At 43.2% G+C, this 21,454-nt stretch overlaps 1 protein-coding gene across 2 annotated transcripts in view; it reads right to left on the reverse strand.

Moving 5' to 3' along the window:
• AVIL (advillin) overlaps positions 1-21,454 on the reverse strand; it is a 411,867-nt gene that overhangs the window by 340,203 nt on the left and 50,210 nt on the right. The gene's annotated exons all lie outside the window — the stretch shown is intronic.

Consider the following 21,454-nt stretch of genomic DNA (forward strand, 5'->3'; position numbering starts at 1 on the left):
TAGTTAAGTCCTTAATAAACAACAATCTCTACTTCTCACTACATTAATGTTTTCAATATGTAAATTATTCATGCATTTGCGATCAAGCATAATAACCATTCTTTGTTTTAAGATCAATACCGCATATTTTCTTCTTCCTACACAACTTGTTCGATTAAGTCAAATAACATGATAATAACCAGCACAGTCACTAAGCAATTGTCGGTTCAAAGTCTAAATTCACAACAATATTCTCTGCATCTCCCCTAACTTATAAGTTGAAGGAGTACCGTTTTTTTCAAAGCATACGAACAGTAAACGCCGTGTCACTTAGTTATCTCAATACAGGTAACTGTAATTCTAATTTGATCGTTACATTCTGTGCAAAGATGTGGTAGTAAAAGGGGCTTAGGTAGGCAGCTGCGAAAGAAAGCGTAAGAAAAGGGGGTAGTTTACCTGATCTTAATGATCGAGGCGCGTTGTCTGGAAATGAGAAAAAATATAAAATAAAATCAAACAGAGAAAAGGGGCAATAAAAACGAGCGTGTGCTAACGTGAAAACATAACCTTGATTCCATAGTTAAGTGGACTCACCGGGTGACCGTTGATAATTCCGACCCGGTCCTTATCGGGTAGTTTCTGTTGAAACGAGAACGGCACCAATGGTTTTCGGTTGCCGTCAGCAAAAAAGTTGGGTGTAGGGTTTCTCAGTCTATTTACTCAATATCTGTATATTTTGGGCTGGAAATTAAAAGAAAAGATTGGGTTGCAGGAGTGGGTTTCTAAATTATCAATGCGTGCAATAGGGGGCAGTGATCTCCGCGGAGATCGTTTAGAGTCTTACCCGTTTGTTGCCCGTGGTCAAGCTTGGTGCAGCTTCGGTTTCCAAGTGCGGGAACAAACAAACAATGGTTCCCGCCCATTTACAAAGCGCAGTTTACAAAAAAACTAGACTGCTCAGTTTCTGGAACTACTGGCAAGAAATGGAAGAGTTACTTCCACTACAACCATAACCCTGATCTTAAGCGAATTCACTGTGGAAGCCCAAAAAAAAAGGGAGTGAAAAAAATGAAAAAAGTTATAATACATCTAGAGTCAGCGCAGTGATAAGTTTATCCAAAGAAACTAAAACTTGGATTATTTATGTTTTAGGTTAAGATCAATCCCATTGGTATCGGATGCGAAGGAGATTAGTGAAGTAACGTCTAGTTGGGACGCTCTGGGTCCCACAAGAGAAAAATGTCAAGAGAGTTCTAATTTTTATGAAATTTGTTTTATAATTGGTAGAGTCACCAGAATCGCCAAAATTTATGTTTTAGGAGGCTAAATAGAGGGGTCAAGTAAATATTTTATTTCGCAGCTGACTAAGGATATGATAAATCGGTAAAAGTAACCCATATAAGGGATTGGACAACTGTTTGGGTCCAACATGATAGATTGAGAAAGTGATTAACTTGATATGGATGAAATTCGGCAGAAAATTGAAGAACAACGGTCTTGGATTTACCTACTACCAGATTCAAAATGGATAGGGATAAGATCGCCTCCGAGATGTTTGAAAATCTTTCAAAAGGTACACATCCAACTACTACCAATACAAGTGGAAATCAACAAAAAGGAACCAGCCTAAAACAAAAATTTCTTAAACTAGAAAGGCTCAAAAAAACAGAAAACTCACGCTGGTGGGATGGCGCACCATTGAAACAGTATCTAAGGGTACAAAGAATACCGAGAGGTCTTCGATCACAGACTTTTCCTACCTTTGATGACCTTGATGACGACCTCCTAAACAAATGGGAGGAATCAGTAACCATGAATTCCACCAACTTGATGAGAATTTTAATAGAAAACGCGGACCGAAAAGTAACGAAATTAAAGGCAGAAATTGTGGAACTAGAGAAGGAGATAGAAGCCCTCAATCTTAAGGATGCAACCGAAAAAAACTACAAGATTCTGGAAGAGATCCTGATCAAACATCAAAATGACATCAAGGACCGCAAGGCAAGACAAATACGCAGAGATGAAGCTGATTATCGTGAAGGCAGAGTATTCACCTTCGCCAAAAAATATGACCAACAATTCCAAAAACCAGCTAGTAACCAACAAACTGCCAGAGCTGGTGCGTCCAATATCTCCTCGAGCAACACTTCTCTCAGTAGTGTTCCTGAAACTGAGAGTGAGCCAGAAGACAACCCGACCGCCAATCAGGACTCAAGAACCATGCCAACAACCTCCGGAGCTAGCAATACTTTTTCTCGGGAAGTCAGGACAATGAAAATAACAAATCGCACAAGAGGAAACCAAACCTACACAAAACCCGCAGAGGCCAGAGAGGAGGACAAAGACGATTACAGAGAGAGACTGAGGTCCGGCAACAAGAAGTGAGAGATACACTTGATCAGGATGTACAGGTGATTAACCTCTCATCCGCAAACCTGGACAGACATATGATTTCTTTATTGAGCAAAGGTCTCAGTTTCAATCCTACGGATCAAGGTGATCCATGTAGGACGAAGATTGATTTGTTTAAATATATTAGAGGACTCAAATTAAAGAAGCACTTCTGGGGTACACCCACAGAAAGTGCCACTTCCACTGAAGATCTAGAAGAGGTTTCCACCAACCCTATAAGTATTCAAGAGGTCCTGGCATCACACCTGCTACTATCAATCACGGATTTTGATGATCCTCCAAATTCGTTCAACGATTTACTAACTGATTTGGAACTCAAGACCAATAGCACCATAGATAGTGGCCTAAAAAACAAATCCAAATGGACACCCACCTTGCCCAGTGGCAACACTATTGACACTTTTTACAAACTAGTATTGGAAGACATTAACAAGTATGAGAATAAAGTCTCTAAACAGGGACACAAAAACAAAGATAATCTAACCAGAGAAGAAAGAATAGCTTTAAAAACTCTGAGTGATAACCAGGACATTGTTATCCGTGAAGCGGATAAAGGGGGAAATGTAGTGGTCATGAATAGAATAGACTACAATGCAGAAATTTTCTCTCAACTTTCTGACAATTCTTGTTATGAAGCTATTCCCAGCAATCCCATGGGTCCTTTAACAATACGAATCTATAACCATCTGAGAGATTGGAAGGAGGCAGGTCTGATAAACGATGCTGAATACATGTACCTAAAAGTCACACGTCCATCTTATCCGTGGCTATATACCCTGCCCATAATCCATAAACCTGCTTCTTTTCCTCCAGGGAGACCAATTGTATCGGGGATTGGGGGTCCAACAGAGAGACTCTCACAATACGTTGACAAGTTCCTAAATCCACTGGTGAAGAACTTGCCATCCTATATACAGGATTCTAAACACATCTTGAGTATCTTAACAGACATCACATGGCAACCTGGATTGATAATGGTGACCCTTGACGTGGTTTCCCTTTATACCTCCATTGAACCAGACCTAGGATTAACAGCTGTAACCAAAGCATTAAACACCAGACCAATCACACTGCTTGAACATACCAAAATGCTGGTAACAATGATGGACATCATTTTAAATCAAAATTTATTTGTATTTGATAAAAAATGGTACAGACAAACAAGGGGAGTAGCCATGGGCTCGAGGTTTTCCCCATCTTTTGCTAACATTTACATGGGAGCTCTTGAAGCTGAGATGATCTGGAGCATTAAGGGCAGCAAATGGATTGACTATATATTGTACTGGGGTCGCTACATAGACGATTGCCTTTTAATATGGTCAGGAACTGAAACTACACTCATGGAATTCTGTGTATATCTGAATGACAATGAGATGAACATGCGATTCACCACACATATCAGTACTTCGAATGTGTCTTTTCTAGACTTAGAACTATACATCAAGAATGGGACTCTGCATAGTAGATTATTCCGCAAAAAAACAGCATATAATTGAATTCTTCATAGTAACAGCTGTCATCCTATCCATCAGATAAACGGTATTCCTTATGGAGAATTCATGCGAGCAAGACGGAACTGCAGCGAAGAAAAAGAATTTGAAACCTGCATACAAGATATGCAGTCCAGGTTTTCGAAAAGAGGTTATGAGCCTCAATCATTTCTAAGGCAGACAAAAAGATTAAAAAAACAAGCCGAGAATCAACATTAACAACCAGACACCCAAGAACTGTTAACAGTCAACAACCGGTGAGACTCATCACAGACTTCAATGAATTGAGTCCTGTGGTACGGAAAAGTTTTCATAAACACTGGGGGATCCTTAGTGCAGACCCGAGAGCAGAGGACGGCCCGGGACCAGGGTTCGATTCCCGACGCGGCAGGTTTCTAGACCAGGGTCAGTGGACTCGATAATTCTCTCGCCTCGGTGCCCACTCTGATCAGCGATCACACTCGGCAACTCTGGGCATAAGCTTGCCTCATCTTCACTAACGGCCCCACCAGACCGCCGGGGATGCCTGGTCTCACCCTGGAGATACCCATTAAGGGACCATCTCTCAGGGAAGCCAGGAAGGGTTTCGCAGCGGTCGAAGCGCGGAGATACTCCTCCGGGAGTCGATCCTAGCGCTATATAAACCTGTAATTAACTAGCGCTATAGGAAATCATCCTCAAATAACCTTTCGCAGAGGAAGGAATCTGAAGAACAGACTAAGCCCAACTGTGCCCAAAGTTACAAGGACTTGTGATTGGCTGACCCAAAAATCTAAAGGTTTCTTTAAATGCGGTATGTGCTCAATGTGCAGATGGGCAAACCATGGAACCAAGACATTCTTAGATCACAGATCCAAACTATATACAATCAAAACAAACATTAACTGCGACACGAAATTCACAGTGTACATCATTGAATGTGCCTGTAAAAGCAGATATGTGGGAAGCTCGATTAGAGCACTTAAAGAACGCATTAGAGAACATGCAAGAGCATATGCCACCAAGGATCCAAGATATCCCATGGCTATACATATGGCCTCATGTCCTTCACAAGGAAATATCAAATCCTTTACCTTCTATGGCATTGATGTTGTACAACCTTCAGTAAGAGGTGGGAACAGGGAACTACGCCTTAGAAGACAAGAGGCACTATGGATTATGCGTCTAGACACAACCAATAGAGGCCAGAACACTGATGATGAACTGCATTTCTTCTTGGGATCAGACAACTAGGATGATCCCTTATCAGACATTAAGTATCTATATTGTATATAGAAAATGTTCAGCTAAATCCTTAAAGAGAAATGATATCTTGTTATTTTGAACCTAATTCGTTGATTTCCGATTTTGAAAGGACATGTATAAACTGCCAGTTGAGGTCAAATATGTGAATTAATATCAAGGTAATGACTATGCAAATGATGCCGGTATAATTTTCCGCAGGGAATCACATTCTCACTAGACATCTGAGATTTTGAGGTACCTATATTCTTTTCCTCCCAGTAGGGAGTTGTTCTTCAATTTTCTGCCGAATTTCATCCATATCAAGTTAATCACTTTCTCAATCTATCATGTTGGACCCAAACAGTAGTCCAATCCCTTATATGGGTTACTTTTACCGATTTATCATATCCTTAGTCAGCTGCGAAATAAAATATTTACTTGACCCCTCTATTTAGCCTCCTAAAACATAAATTTTGGCGATTCTGGTGACTTTACCAATTATAACACAAATTTCATAAAAATTAGAACTCTCTTGACATTTTTCTCTTGTGGGACCCAGAGCGTCCCAACTAGACGTTACTTCACTAATCTCCTTCGCATCCGATACCAATGGGATTGATCTTAACCTAAAACATAAATAATCCAAGTTTTAGTTTCTTTGGATAAATTTATCACTGCGCTGACTCTAGATGTATTATTACTTTTTTCATTTTTTTCACTCCCTTTTTTTTTTTGGGCTTCCACAGTGAATTCGCTTAAGATCAGGGTTATGGTTGTAGTGGAAGTAACTCTTCCATTTCTTGCCAGTAGTTCCAGAAACTGAGCAGTCTAGTTTTTTTGTAAACTGCGCTTTGTAAATGGGCGGGAACCATTGTTTGTTTGTTCCCGCACTTGGAAACCGAAGCTGCACCAAGCTTGACCACGGGCAACAAACGGGTAAGACTCTAAACGATCTCCGCGGAGATCACTGCCCCCTATTGCACGCATTGATAATTTAGAAACCCACTCCTGCAACCCAATCTTTTCTTTTAATTTCCAGCCCAAAATATACCGATATTGAGTAAATAGACTGAGAAACCCTACACCCAACTTTTTTGCTGACGGCAACCGAAAACCATTGGTGCCGTTCTCGTTTCAACAGAAACTACCCGATAAGGACCGGGTCGGAATTATCACCGGTCACCCGGTGAGTCCACTTAACTATGGAATCAAGGTTATGTTTTCACGTTAGCACACGCTCGTTTTTATTGCCCCTTTTCTCTGTTTGATTTTATTTTATATTTTTTCTCATTTCCAGACAACGCGCCTCGATCATTAAGATCAGGTAAACTACCCCCTTTTCTTACGCTTTCTTTCGCAGCTGCCTACCTAAGCCCCTTTTACTACCACATCTTTGCACAGAATGTAACGATCAAATTAGAATTACAGTTACCCGTATTGAGATAACTAAATGACACGGCGTTTACTGTTCGTATGCTTTGAAAAAAAAAGGTACTCCTTCAACTTATAAGTTAGGGGAGATGCAGAGAATATTGTTGTGAATTTAGACTTTGAACCGACAATTGCTTAGTGACTGTGCTGGTTATTATCATGTTATTTGACTTAATCGAACAAGTTGTGTAGGAAGAAGAAAATATGCGGTATTGATCTTAAAACAAAGAATGGTTATTATGCTTGATCGCAAATGCATGAGTAATTTACATATTGAAAACATTAATGTAGTGAGAAGTAGAGATTGTTGTTTATTAAGGACTTAACTAATGGTGGATGGTTTTATATTTTAACGCTAATTCATTTACTTCTGCTATTTTGGGCCATCCTTATTAATTGGTATCTAATACACTGCCAACTTCGTATGATATGGTTATTCAACTTTGAGTGTCAGGCAAGATGAAATTATGTTTTTTTTAAAAAAGTCAAGACTAGTTAAAGTAAAACATTTAATATTGACAAGTCACCTCACAACACATTTGTTTGGTTACTCAGGGTAGGAACAAAGATTCACTCACTGTAGGATCGTCCAACCGCGTATACGCCGTATGTCACTGAACACAATTCTATTGCACAGATTTAGAGTTAAGAATATACAAAAAAAGAACGCTTATGTGAACAACTGTGCAAAAGTCACTTTTGTTTTTCTCCCACCCGTCCTTTGTTGGTTTCCACATCATTGGTGTCCCTTCTCTCCACACATACCTCGTGTATGGTTTTGAATTATTATTTTGTTTTTTTTTTTGCTATCATTTGTTTTTTTATATCCTTTATAGCCCTGAAGAGTCACAGCCACATGCTGTGATGAAACACGTGTAGGCTAGAGCGACAGGTACAGTGATTCCCGAGAGGTGAACACTGTTGAATAATAAAACGTTTGAAAATTTACGTTTGGTCTGATCTATCCCATATGTATGAATACTTGAAGATTGAAATTTTATTTGATACGCATAGTGTGCTCTGGATCCCTGCCCAACCATTTAAAGGGCTATTTAGGCAAGGAATCATTGAAGAATACAAGGAGCAATGGTGAACAAGGTTTACTTCTTAGGATCGACAAAGATATGGTAGACATCCTAAAACAAAAAAAGCCAAAAAATAGATAACCAGAAACATGTGAGTTACAAACTGCAAAGCCAGTTGTAAGCAATTGCCGGAATGCATTCCCAGGGAAGCTTTCAGAATATCCACAAGATGTCTTTTCGCAACAAGGCAGCTGTGCTGTCTGGTAGGCTTCAAGCTAAAAGCTGAGAACATATTGGCTTTGTGAATGGTCTTCTCACAGAAGTAGGGAGCAAAGGTAAGAATAATGTGAAAGGGAGGTATAAAAAAGGCGGGAGAAAGAACAAAAAAACAAAAAAAGATTTGAATGGAGAATAAGAAATAAGTGAGTATGCATGGTCAATGGGTGCAGTGGGGAACGAGCACAGAAAATAATGAGTGGGTAGGGGTGAATGTGAGCAGCAGTCAATGAGTGCAATCCTGAGTTTAGGAATACATTTGTGAGTGTACTGGAGTGAATGCGAGAGTACCTACACGAATGAGTGAATGGGTGCTGCAGTAAAGGAGTTCCTACAGGCAAAGGTGGTGGAACTTGCTACTGCCTGAAGGGTTTTCTGAAGGTTTTAAAAGAAGTAAACCTTCGCTGCTTATGTTACAGCAGTTATGCAGCACGTAGTGGGAATGCCTGGAGCCACTCAACACATTTTGCAGAGGTGTCAATAGACTAGCGTTATGCTACCAAGTTGTTTTGTGGTGAATTGTCACTATTGTGAGAGTCTGCCCTATCAGAAGGAATACTGCAGCGTAAATCATTGAGAAATCTGATAAGCCCATCACACTCCCCCACCACCATCTAGAGGAGACCCACACCACCATCTAGAGAAGTCACCCTCCCTGGGTGCATGTGACCCCAAAAAGACCAGCTTTAACTCTTTGTATAGCACATCTTTTCTTGCTTGCTGTCTGTTCCATTCTAACCCTAGTACCTTCAGATCTTATCATAAACTAAACTGTATCTACACTGAGAGCTTACAGTGAGAGAAGTGCACTTTTTCTGTTAAATGTTGTTCATTATTGGACTGGCCACTCCTCCACTAAGGCGGACGCGCATCGTTCCACTGATGCAAAGCAGTAAAAGAAAGAACAAACACTATGATAATAACTCAAGGTTATTATCATTGTATTTGTTCCTGCTGTGAAGATTTGTGGGGTGGGTGGGCAGGGATGCTCCGCTCTCATGGCAGGAAAGGAGTGGTTTGCCCACTTCAAGTGCACAATGACTGTTTGGCCGGCCCTCTGGGGCCTTCCAAAACAGTCAGGTGCACTTTGCATGCTCTCCATGCAGGCTGCATTACAGCCTACATGGAGAACATGCCCAGGCCCCCATTGCCTGGCTGTGCGCCGATCCACGTGCTCAGACTTATCACAACGCTGCATTGCAGCGTTGTGATTGGCTTAGGGGACGGAGCCTGGCTGAGACGACGTGCGATGCGGGAGAGTGGCGAAAAGGTACGTTTTTTAACTTTTTTTTTTTCATCACAATCTCCGCCCGCCCTGCCACTCCCGATCCGTGCTGGCCGCTTATCGCAGCAGTCTGTCAGGGCAGTGGGAGAGCGCCATGTTGTTTTGGAAAATTGTAGGGGTGTACCATACCTGCCGTAGTCAGCACCCGCATATTTAGAGGGTATACTAACGTGTGCTTTTAGAGATATAACAGTAGGTTGAGAATTAGTGCAATGTGTAAACGATGTATTCATAAAGTTGCAGATTAATGTAGAGCCTTAACAGGAGTGTAATGCTTTATATGCTGTAGAAATGCTCTTAAACGTGTGTTTTGTAGGATTATTAAATGTGCCATATTAAGAGTTGCATGTGTAGGAGATAGGATGTGACGCTTTAATGAGGAAAAGAACTTACGTTTAAGATGAAATGTAATGTTGTCCTTGTAATGGAATAGAGTGCATTGCTTATAATGTAGAATCTTTTAGAAATGTATTTAAACGCGTAAAGGCCTGGGACATGAAGAAAAGCCAGTAGAGGCCTAACTGTAATTTCTTTAGTTAGCATTGGTTATTCTTGTGAAATAGCTGCCTGTTGGGAAGGGTGCTGTTGTCAGCGTATATTGAATTGCAACTTTGGATGTGCACAAGGTTGCTTCTCACGTATTTCAATTGCAGGTGCAAGGACACGGAGCTCGTTAGGTAGAAAGAGCCACTGTTTGGAAGTTAGGCCGGTAGGAGTGGGGACGAGTAGGTGCCAGAGGAATGCCCATCGGCAACATTTGCGAGAAGGTGCCTGGGATCCAAGGACACCTCAATGGACGCTGGATGGAAGGATGCCATGCTGGAAAAATCCGAAGACCAACACCTGCCCAGAGGGGTGTGCCTTGGGCGTATCTACAATTTTGGGAGTGTTGTATTAAGGACAGACCCCGAGGGTGGAGAGCAGACTTCGTCAGGAGGTTGCTAGAGAAGGATGTAGGCAACTTAAACAGCGCTGAGGGAACTTAGGGCAGAGTGGGGTATAGGAAGGAGCATCTTAGAACGAGCTCAGTAGTTTAGACTACTTATTTGAGAAATGTGAATGCACTTCTTCTGGAGTCTTCACGGCTGACACCTTTACTCTTGCCTGAAGGGAGTTATTAAGAAGGGATGTCACCTTAGAGTTAGTGTAGGGACAGAATAACCTTTTTCTTTCCTTTTGTAAATGCAGTCCAGACTTCAAATAGGGACAGTAATTGGATGCCTGATGTTCCTAGAATTTACTTTGCTTTTCATTCTGAGTCGTCTGAGACTCCTTTGTAGGATTATGTTTGTATTAGTGCCAGTCTACTTCTTGAACCTCTTGCTGAGGTGTTTGTATGTCCAAATATTTTTGGCTTTGTAATAAACTCTTAACTTCAGTTCATAGTCAGTGGTTCTTTAAATTGAATTTGGTTGCCGATTTACAAAGCTGTTTAATTACGAGTTTGGAAACCTCCCCTCTACACTTCTTAGCAGACAAAAAGGTCCAGTCGACCTGTCCTGGGATTCTGGAGAATTGATAAGGTAAAAATCTAGATAAGAAACCCAGCCCCTTCAGTAGTAAGTACCTGTTTAAAAGCTGGAGCAGTATCTACTTACTGGCAGCAGGAACACAATGAAATGCTGGTGACCAACAAACGTAGTGGCTAGGTGGAGATCGATTTTGCCTAGCTTCCCAAATGAGGCACCATGTTCACTTTAAAGAAAACATGATCAATGTGGGTACCATGTTGGAATGGAGCTTGCTAGGGCATTTTAACAGAACTTGATTGCCCTCATTAAAATGGTGTGGTTGGGACACTGGGCAGTGATCAGAGCGAAGTAAGTAACGGAGTGACAGGCTGCTGGACTAGCGAAGATGCTGGGCCGCTAGCAATGCTATAGAAGACGAATGCAAGAAGGATATAAAGGAGATGAATGCAGACCTGCCAAATCACACGGCTCGCTTCACACGGTGAGTGGTTGATATCACATGGAGGCAGGGAAAACGAGCTAAAAACAAGTGGATTTGTAGCTCGTTTTGGGATGCTTTGAACTGCCGACCTTCGTTAAGGATGTGAAGCGCCCCAGGACATCAGCGCCAGCCCAGCAAGCCTTTTTTTTTGCTTTTTTGGAGGAGGGATTTTGGGGATGGGCGAGTCAAATGTGCATCTTGGGTACTTTTTGGCACAAAGCACCGCCCCCTCAAAGGCCCCATCCCTCTCCTAACACGGTAAACTTTTTGTTTTAGTTAGTAGGTCTGCAAATGAGGGATGAGGTCCAGAAAAGGCATTCTATAAGAATTTAAAGCAAGCTACAATCACAAAAAGGTATTCTGTAAATACCCTAATAGCCTCTCAGGCTGTTAAAGGTACAACACTCATAAAATGCTTTTTCAATGGAACCTGGCCATGGCAGGGCTGCTTTTTGCAATGCATCTCAGCCGAAAAGTTTTCTGCCAACAGCTACAATTTATAACGGAAACAAAAGAAGGACTTGTAAGAAAGTGTATACTGCTATCAAGTGTCCAGTCAAAGTGATGGCTGGCAGCTGGCTTCGCCATTGGGTATTTTCCTTCTTAATAAGTGATGGGAATGGTTTAGGAGCCCTGACGGTAACTATATGAATATGAGGACACCTCCTATGGTCTCCTTTATGAGTTGCAATGACATGAATGTAAGCGACTGAGGCCCATCCTGAGGGGACAGAAAAAAATTCTTCATGTGTAATGGTCGTAGGCAGCTGATATACAAAAATTATCGGGCAAGCTAAGATAACTCAACAGATATGTGCCTGGTCCAGGGCCTGCCCAGACTGCAGCCAGTCCTGTAAATGCCCTCTTTTGTAGCAAGCTTTGCTATGAAACCCTAACCTCTGTTTTAGTGGTCTGGTGCTTCAACACCGGACAACTCAGTGAGCTGAAGCCCCGACTGCTACTTTTCAAGGGTCTCTGCATGTGTGATCCATGGTCAGCTTTTAGAGGCGTATGTTTTTGTCTGAGAAGTCAAGATTAACGGGACTCTCTCTTTAGATGATGACATCATTTGGAAATTTATTACTAACACGTGGGTGTGCTCAGTGAAAATGTGCATTCCCACAGCAGTTGTTTGGGCCTTAAATTGCCTTATTTCATCGTGTGTAGTATACAAAAGGGTCACTGACATGGAATGGGCAGTATGTAAATTCAGCGTGGCCTTCTCTGGGCTTCCCACTGGGGTCCTTTGTTTCATCCAAAGGGCACCAAAATGAGATGCATTTTCAGTAGAGAAAAAAAATCTTTTGATGAGAATGTTGCCAGTCCGCAGGTCCCCGAGCTGCACTGAGTAAGACTGCATCGAATTTCTTGCAAAGAATTGAAAACATCTGGAAAGCCCATCAAACCCCCCCTACCCCCGTTATCCCACACACGCGCCTTTGTTCTGACATCGTCTTTTATACCAATCCCCAATTCTTTACTGTGAGTGCCCTCTGTGGCTCTTAAAGCAGCAGTACGGATTGAGGGCCTGTAGATTTCAGTCCCTCTGAATCCACCAATGAAACTGTGAACACAGGAAAATATTTCTACGAGCAGGCCTAGGGCCTGGTTTAGAGTGTAGTAGAGAGGGTACTCTGTCTCACAGGCAACGGTGTACTCAGCCAAACTGAAGCTCTGCCCACCTCATTTAGGGCCAGATGTAGGAACCCTAATACCGGTCGGTAACGGCCGTAATTACCGAATTTCGGCCGTTACCGACCGGTATTAGGCATTTGGGATGTAGGGCCCACATGCATCATTGTTGCCGTTTGCGATTTCTTAATTGCGAAAATTAAGGAATCGCAATTAAGAAATCGCAAAAGGCTATGCATTGAGAAATCGCAATTTTTTTGCTATTTCTTAAATTTCCTTAATTGCGATTCACAATTTGCGAATCGCAATTAAGGAATCCCTCCCCATTGATTCCTATAGGCCTAGAGGCCCATAGGAATCAATGGGAAATCATTCTCAATTTGCGATTCGCAATTTGCGAATCGCAAATTGAGAATGCAATTTCAAGAGTGCAGGGGGGGTTCCACAGGAACCCCCCTGCACCCCTGAAATATAACTTTAAGTGCATTTTTCACACACACATGCCCCAAGGTCGTGTGTGTGTAAAATGAAACTTTCAAAAATGCACTTTGTGCATTATTGAAAGTTTTCGCAAATTACCATGTGAGGTCAACTTCTTGGTAATTTATCTCTCCCTATTTGCGAATTCGCAAATTGAAAATGCTCATGCATTGCATTTAAGAAATCTAAAATTGCGATTTCTTAAATGCAATCGCAATTTTAGAAATCGCAACATGATTGCGATTCCTAAAATTGCGAAAACATGATGCATCCCAATTTTGTCAATTGCATTCGCAAACGGACGAAAATTGCAATTCGCACTGTTTGCGAATGCAATTGACAATGATGCATGTGGGCCTAGAGGTGGCTACATTTCAGATTCGGTAATTTACCGAATCAGTATTTAACCCCTTCACTGCGGCGGCTATTCTGCCGCAGTGCTAAGGGGGGAGGGCGGCCGAGCGGCGGGCGAATGCTGGTGACGGAACCGCTCCGTCACCAGCGTCGGTTGCGCTGTGCTCATGACGGAGCGGTTCCATCACGGCCCCACCCGCTCAATAGAACGCTCAGCGCAGGCGCGGAATCCGCGCCGCACAAGCGTGCCGAGCGGGCCGTGACGGAACCGCTCCGTCATCAGCACAGCGCAACCGCGGCTGATGACGGAGCGGTTCCGTCATCAGCAGGGGAGGGGTTAAGAATTCAGTAAATTGCCAAATTCTTAAATACCGATTTGGTAAATTACTGAATCTGAAATGTAGGAAGCACTCAAGTGAGTGCTTTTCACCTGTAAGGATTCGTTATTTACCACCAACTACAAGTTGGTGGTAAATTACGAAAACCCTAAAAAAAGCAATTTTTTGCATTTAATAACAGTGCCATCTGGCAGACATGCATGCCCTTAGGGGATGTATGTGTGTTACATGTGCACCCATGCACAATTCAGGGGTGCAACAGGGTGTCAAAGTGACACCCTGCCACCCTTGAATGTTTCCCCCCTTTTACCGAATCGGTAAATACCGATTCGGTAATTCCCATTCATTCCTATGGGCCTACAGGCCCATAGGAATGAATGGGAATTACCGATTCGGTATGAATGAATGGGAATTACCGAACGGGAATTTACCGATTCGGTAAATACCGAATCCTACCGATTCGGTAATACTTACCGAGTAATTACCTACATAGCATTTACCGATTCTAAAATACCGAATCGGTAAAATTCTGTATTTTAGATTCGGTAAATGTAGTTTACCTATATCTAGCCCTTAAGAGTCTGGAGGACCTGAATTATGTCAGTGGCAGAGATTACTATATCATTAAACAACAGGGGGTGGTTATGGACAGAGTTTCTGAATTAAGCAGAATACTCTCACCCAGTCAAGAGATCAGGGCTTAATCCAACACCGTTTTTTAGCTCACTGCACCATCCCAGCTCAGAACCTGGCTATATGCAAATTAGCCTGTCCCTGGCCCAGTGCATCATGGGAACAGGGCAAACCAAACTACCAAGCCAATTCTTTCACTGGGAAGGAAACAAGCTACCGGGGACCGGTTTCTGGCATTTCAGCCGTCTTCGGCCCGGCTTGCTTGAATCCTGATGGTGCAATGAGCAAGGGACTCACGTCTGAGTATACCCTTCCACGCTTATGGTGGACAAAATAATTAAACAACAGGGGGTGGTGATGGACAGAGTTTCTGAATTAAGCAGAATACTCTCACCCAGTCAAGCGATCAGGGCTTAATCCAACACCGTTTTTTAGCTCACTGCACCATCCCAGCTCAGAACCTGGCTATATGCAAATTAGTCTGTCCCTGGCCCAGTGCATCATGGGAACAGGGCAAACCAAACTACCAAGCCAATTTTTTCACTGGGAAGGAAAGAAGCTACCGGGGACCGGTTTCTGGCATTTCAGCCGTCTTCGGCCCGGCTTGCTTGAATCCTGATGGTGCAATGAGCAAGGGACTCACGTCTGAGTATACCCTTCCACGCTTATGGTGGACAAAATAATTAAACAACAGGGGGTGGTGATGGACAGAGTTTCTGAATTAAGCAGAATACTCCCACCCAGTCAAGAGATCAGGGCTTAATCCAACACCGTTTTTTAGCTCACTGCACCATCCCAGCTCAGAACCTGGCTATATGCAAATTAGTCTGTCCCTGGCCCAGGGCATCATGGGAACAGGGCAAACCAAACTACCAAGCCAATTCTTTCACTGGGAAGGAAACAAGCTACCAGGGACCGGTTTCTGGCATTTCAGCCATCTTCGGCCCGGCTTGCTTGAATCCTGATAGTGCAATGAGCAAGGGACTCACGTCTGAGTATACCCTTCCACGCTTATGGTGGACAAAATAATTAAACAACAGGGGGTGGTGATGGACAGTGTTTCTGAATTAAGCAGAATACTCTCACCCAGTTAAGAGATCAGGGCTTAATCCAACACCGTTTTTTAGCTCACTGCACCATCCCAGCTCAGAACCTGGCTATATGCAAATTAGTCTGTCCCTGGCCCAGTGCATCATGGGAACAGGGCAAACCAAACTACCAAGCCAATTCTTTCACTGGGAAGGAAACAAGCTACCGGGGACCGGTTTCTGGCATTTCAGCTGTCTTCAGCCCGGCTTGCTTGAATCCTGATGGTGCAATGAGCAAGGGACTCACGTCTGAGTATACCCTTCCACGCTTATGGTGGACAAAATAATTAAACAACAGGGGGTGGTGATGGACAGAGTTTCTGAATTAAGCAGAATACTCTCACCCAATCATGAGATCAGGGCTTAATCCAACACCGATTTTGTCCACACTATGTGTGGGAGGATATACTCAGACGTGAGTCCCTTGCTCATTGCACCATCAGGATTCAAGCAAGCCGGGCCGACGACGGCTGAGATGCCAGAAACCGGTCCCAGGTAGCTTGTCTCCTTCCCAGTATAAGAATTGGCTTGGTAGTTTGGTTTGCCCTGTTCCCATCATGCACTGGGACGGGAACAGACTAATTTGCATATAGCCAGGTTCTGAAGCTGGGATGGTGCAGTGAGATAAAAAACGGTGATGGATCTAGCCCTGATCTCTTGACTGGGTAGGAGTATTCTGCATCATTCAGAAACTCTGTCCATCACCCCCCCCCTTTTCCAAAATCGAATTTGTCCACACTATGTGTGGGAGGGTATACTCAGACGTGAGTCCCTTGCTCATTGCACCATCAGGATTCAAGCAAGCCGGGCCGACGACGGCTGAAATGCCTGAAACCGGTCCCCGGTAGCTTGTCTCCTTCCCAGTATAAGAATTGGCTTGGTAGTTTGGTTTGCCCTGTTCCCATCATGCACTGGGACAGGAACAGTCTAATTTGCATATAGCCAGGTTCTGAAGCTGGGATGGTGCAGTGAGCTAAAAAACGGTGATGGATCAAGCCCTGATCTCTTGACTGGGTAGGAGTATTCTGCATCATTCAGAAACTCTGTCCATCACCACCCCCTTTTCCAAAAGAGATTACTATATCTCCGCCACTGGCACACCTCCCGATAGAGTAAGGGCCATTGGAGGTTTGGTTATTTGACCATCTTCTCAATTTATGGAGGGCAGTCACATGGCCAATATTCACCATGGCAGTATTGGACAGTGAAAACTTGCTAATGATCCCTTCGTCATGCCAAAAATCTCCCATGGCAGGGAGTCCTTATTTTTTTATTTTCAAAACGGAAATCCCGCTCTGGGATTTTGTTTTTAAAAACAGAAAAATATTGAATGTTTGCGGTACGGCTTCATCATGTTGGCAGAGCTGTCAGTCAAACTTTCAATGAATTGACAGGAACAACCATAATGGAGGTTCCTCTCAGTACAAGAGATGTATGCTGGGCTGGAGTAAATCCCGTCTGCCGATCTCTAAATCAGGCCCTTAGTGATCATCTAAGTAATAGGGCAGAAAAGGTCTGTGAGTGATGCTATAGTGTAGAGAGATAGGGAAGGGAACCCCACGAGCAATAAAATCAGGCACGAGCGTCAGTCAGTCTCTGTCTCATGGAGATAGGTGCAAGCAAAGTCAATTAAGCCAAAGGTAATAAACAAAGTCACTTGCAGGCCAAATCATTAGAGTCCTGCATAAGCAGAACTATTGGAGAGAAGTACTATAAAAGCTGAAGGAGTCAGGCTGGGATAATGGAGGAGCAACCAGCCCTGGAAGTCGTGTATGCATCAATCAAATTCAATGAATATTGGTAAAAGTAACACTAACAGAGTCACATGTAAGCCAACTTAATAGAATCAAAGGCGAGCTAGTGGAGCCAGGGTCAGGCCAGATCAGTAGAGTCAGGTCGGAGTCAAGCAGAGCCAAATGCAAGCTTAATCAATGAAGTGAGACAAAAGTTTAGCCACCAGAGCCGCGTCTAAGCCGAATCATTGAAACTGGAGAAAGTCAAGCTAGATAATAGAGCCACATACATCTCAAGGAAATAGATTCAGAGTCAACCTAAGCCAATGGAGTGAGCTGCAAGTCAAACCAAAGAAGTGGGACTCAAGCCAAGTGAACAAGTGAATAATTGAGTACAACCAAGCCATTGGGGCCAGGTTCCAATGAATCCTATGAAGGTACATGCAGGTTCATCTAATAGAATTAGGTGCAAGTCAAGCCAATTAAATCATTTGCCAGCAAAACCAACAGGGCTATGAGAGAGTCAGGTGAGTGTCTTCCAGGTCAAGCCAGAGAGAAGAAAGTTGGGTGAAAGCAAAGTCGAAGGAATAGGTCGCAAGCCTTGATACGGGAATCAGAACTACAACTGGAAGCATGCAAAGACCCGAACGTGAAGTGTATAACAAAGCAATCGAGTCAGACATAAGACAGGAAATGAAACGAGGCACAAGCCATGTGCTAATGGAGCAAAATGTAGTTCAAGCCATTAGAGTGGGTCATAAGTCAGGGAATTACAGTTAAGAGCAAGCGAAGGCAGTCGAGTGAGGAGAAAGATAAGTTAATGTATTTAAGTGCAAGAAGCAAAACCATTAAAAGCAGCTTACACAGAGAGGGCAGGTGAATGTCAAGCCAATGGAATAAAGCTAAAGCTAAATCGAAGGAAACGAAGGCATTGGATTTAGAGGAAAACAGGACAATGAAAAAAACATTCAGCAAAAACGTGAATGCCTGGCATGCCAGTGGCGTCATTTCAGCACCTAGAAAATAGATACAAATGCAGAGAGCTGAAAGTCACCCCAGTCCATTGCTTGCCGTACCCCTGGAGACATGCCCTTGCTTTGTGCAGTTATTGGCGTCACTCATTGATGTGAGTAACACAATCTTAAGACTTTAACTTTTGGAAGTACTGTAGAATAAAAAGTGCCCACCGTTTAGCCCCCCCCCCCCAAATGTTTCATTTACGAATGGTATACAGTCAGAACAGGCAGTGCACGTTTATGGAAGATTTTATGGAGGAACTGAGACTGGAATCTGAGCTGAAGAGAAAGGAAACTGTTCTAGGATGTGTTCACTACTGGAATAAGCCTCAGTCCCCAGAACTGCTGATTACATTACAACTCTTGAGTAATAGACACGAGATATCACATCTCCATTTACTCTTTCATCATTTTCCGGGCCTTTAATGACTCATATTAGCTTCAAATTGATGAAAGTATTCTCTGCAGCAACCAAATACCAGAACCACTCAAACTTTATAGTATTGCATCCATGCTAAGCTGTGAGGCCACGGGAAATAGATGCTTCAAGAAAAGAGCTGCACTTTCTACCAGTAGATCAGAAAATGATAATTTCCGCATCGTCCTGTAAACATCACAAGCAAGTGACCACATGGAAGTCTCTTTTCTACTGCACATTTCAGACACTATAACGTTTTTTTTATTTATCGTGTGTTATCAGGGCTAGTTTGTGAGTACATATGAATATGCAGATTTCGACCAGGAATCGGTCACAGAGGTCCCGAGGCTTTCACCATCTTTGGGGTGAAGGAGGGGAGGGGCACGTTCGAGTCCCCCAGCATGCTACTCAGTATCCGGGAAGTGGGTACGTCACCTACGTTTGACAGCTAACAACTTCCCAAAGCTTTCTGGTACTTGTAGTGTTCAAAGCACTCAGTCTAAGACCGTTTAAAGTAGTTGTGAGCAGGCAAACGGCCAACCAGTTATTGTGAAATCCTCTAGGAGAATCTTTTCTCATTTTTGGAGTAATATGCTGATGGGGAAGAAATGGAAATTGTCTAACATGTATTCCATTCTTTTTGACAATCATAGCGAATTGTAGTTAAACTGTTTCATGCCGATGGTGCCAATCTTCTCCTCCTCCAATCGCACCACCTCAGGACCACAGCTATACACAAAATCTTAGAATGGACAACCCAGTGCAATAGCCAGCTAAGCCGACTATATCATAAGAAATACCATAAAGGCGCCTGCAGAGCTGTTCAAAGGTACCAGTATGATGAAAACAATAAAACTGAGGGTTCTTCTCTCACACCAATCATCCATCACACTGCTACACGCTGCGTCCCATAACACAATACACCACGTGGTCATCAGGCCCAACATGAAGACACTTCCCACCAGTGTTTAATTTGAGCTGGTGGTTTCCGGCGCTGATTTCCAGTTGTGTGAACTAAATCAGATATTCTGCAATTGCCTTTCTAGAAATATGAAGCAATGTCCACAATTCGGTCTACTAAAAGGGAAGGGATATGTTCCTTTAAATTCTCCATGGTCATTCTGTGGGACATTTAGTGTAGGGCGGTGAGGTGACGGAGTGCTTCAAGCGCTGCAGGTGCATATTCTGGAAATGCTGCACAGATTTCACAGACCTGCTGCATCAATGCCACATCTGTGTTGCAAGGGCAGAAAAGATCAAAGAGCATATATCCCAAAAATTAGAAATGACGGAAAAGGAAAGTTTTCAGTCAGAAAGTAGTTTCTGGGCATTAAATTAGTGACATTCATGTAAGGTTTGTGCTGCATGCACTCTTTTTGATGGCCCTTCAGTGCTTTAGGTAGAATACACCTGTAGTTGAAAGGTAAACAGAAGACAAACATGTGGAAAGAAACCTATATTGAAATTCCAGAAATGTATTGGTTTATCCCAGGGTGTCCAGTGCAGGTACAAGATGATTGGATACAAGCCAGGTGTATTTACAAATAATGAACCTACATAGAACTAATTCACATACTGGCTGGACGTGAAATCCGTTATGGCTTTGACCCTCCTGGATTAAACTTGATGCTCCTGCTTTTCAATAAAGGGGGATCATGCTAGGTGCTAAGAGGCATATTAACAAGCTGAAGTATCGCCGCTTTCTCGGCACAATTCGCAGAGAAAGCGGCGAAACTTCCAGAGCCTTATTAGCAAGGGCATTGCAACGCCTGCCACAAGCCCACTTTGCATGTCAGCGCGAAACATCGCTAATGACATGCAAAGTGGGCGTTCCCACGTCCAACCACATGCAAAATGTGGTTGGAGGTGGAAACACCCTATCACCAAGACAGGCGTTGGGAGGAAAAGACCTGTGATAAACTTGTTTTTCACAGGTCTCCCAACGCCTGCTCTAACCAGGAGTTAGGCATTGTTAACATGGGGGTGTGGATCATAAAGCTGAATCACCCCCCCATATTAACAAGGCACACATTAGCGCGTGCAAACAACGCTTGTTTTCACGTGCTAATGTTCACTATCGCCGGCAATCATAGGATTTACTATCGCCTATGTGTTCGGCGTTGATAATAACGCGCTAACACGGCGAAAAAATCCGGCGATAGCCGGCGATAGTCAAATGTGCGATGTGCGTTTTTTAACGCACATCTTGTTAATATGCCCCTAGGTTCGGCACTCACATCCTCCACGCGAGACTTGCCACCTTTCAGGGCACCTTACACCAATGTACCCTATGGCACAGCTTCTGCTATTTGCCACCCCTGCATAAACCTCATATGGACTAGGAACAAGGCCATCACTCTGGACCCCTCTATATTGTGCTCTTTCAACTCGTAGTACCATGAAGTCCACCCACCTGCCTACTGTCCACCACCACTGTACATGTTCCTACGGCACCTCCTTTCAATCAATCAATCAATCAATCAGTGTTCTTGTGAAGCGCGACTACTCACATATAAGGGTCTCAAGGCACTGAGGCCCTTTGTTTTCTAACCCTGGTGCAGCACTTGAGATGAAAATTCTTACAAATATTCAGAGCTCTGCTGTGCTGTGATGTTCTCAAAGAACCAGTCCCATGTCTCAGAAACTTTGCACTGTTGTAAATACAGTTTACGACCCTTTGTACTATG

Source organism: Lissotriton vulgaris, chromosome 1_1 (assembly GCF_964263255.1).
Source record: "Lissotriton vulgaris chromosome 1_1, aLisVul1.2, whole genome shotgun sequence".
Taxonomy (NCBI): Eukaryota; Metazoa; Chordata; class Amphibia; order Caudata; family Salamandridae; genus Lissotriton; species Lissotriton vulgaris.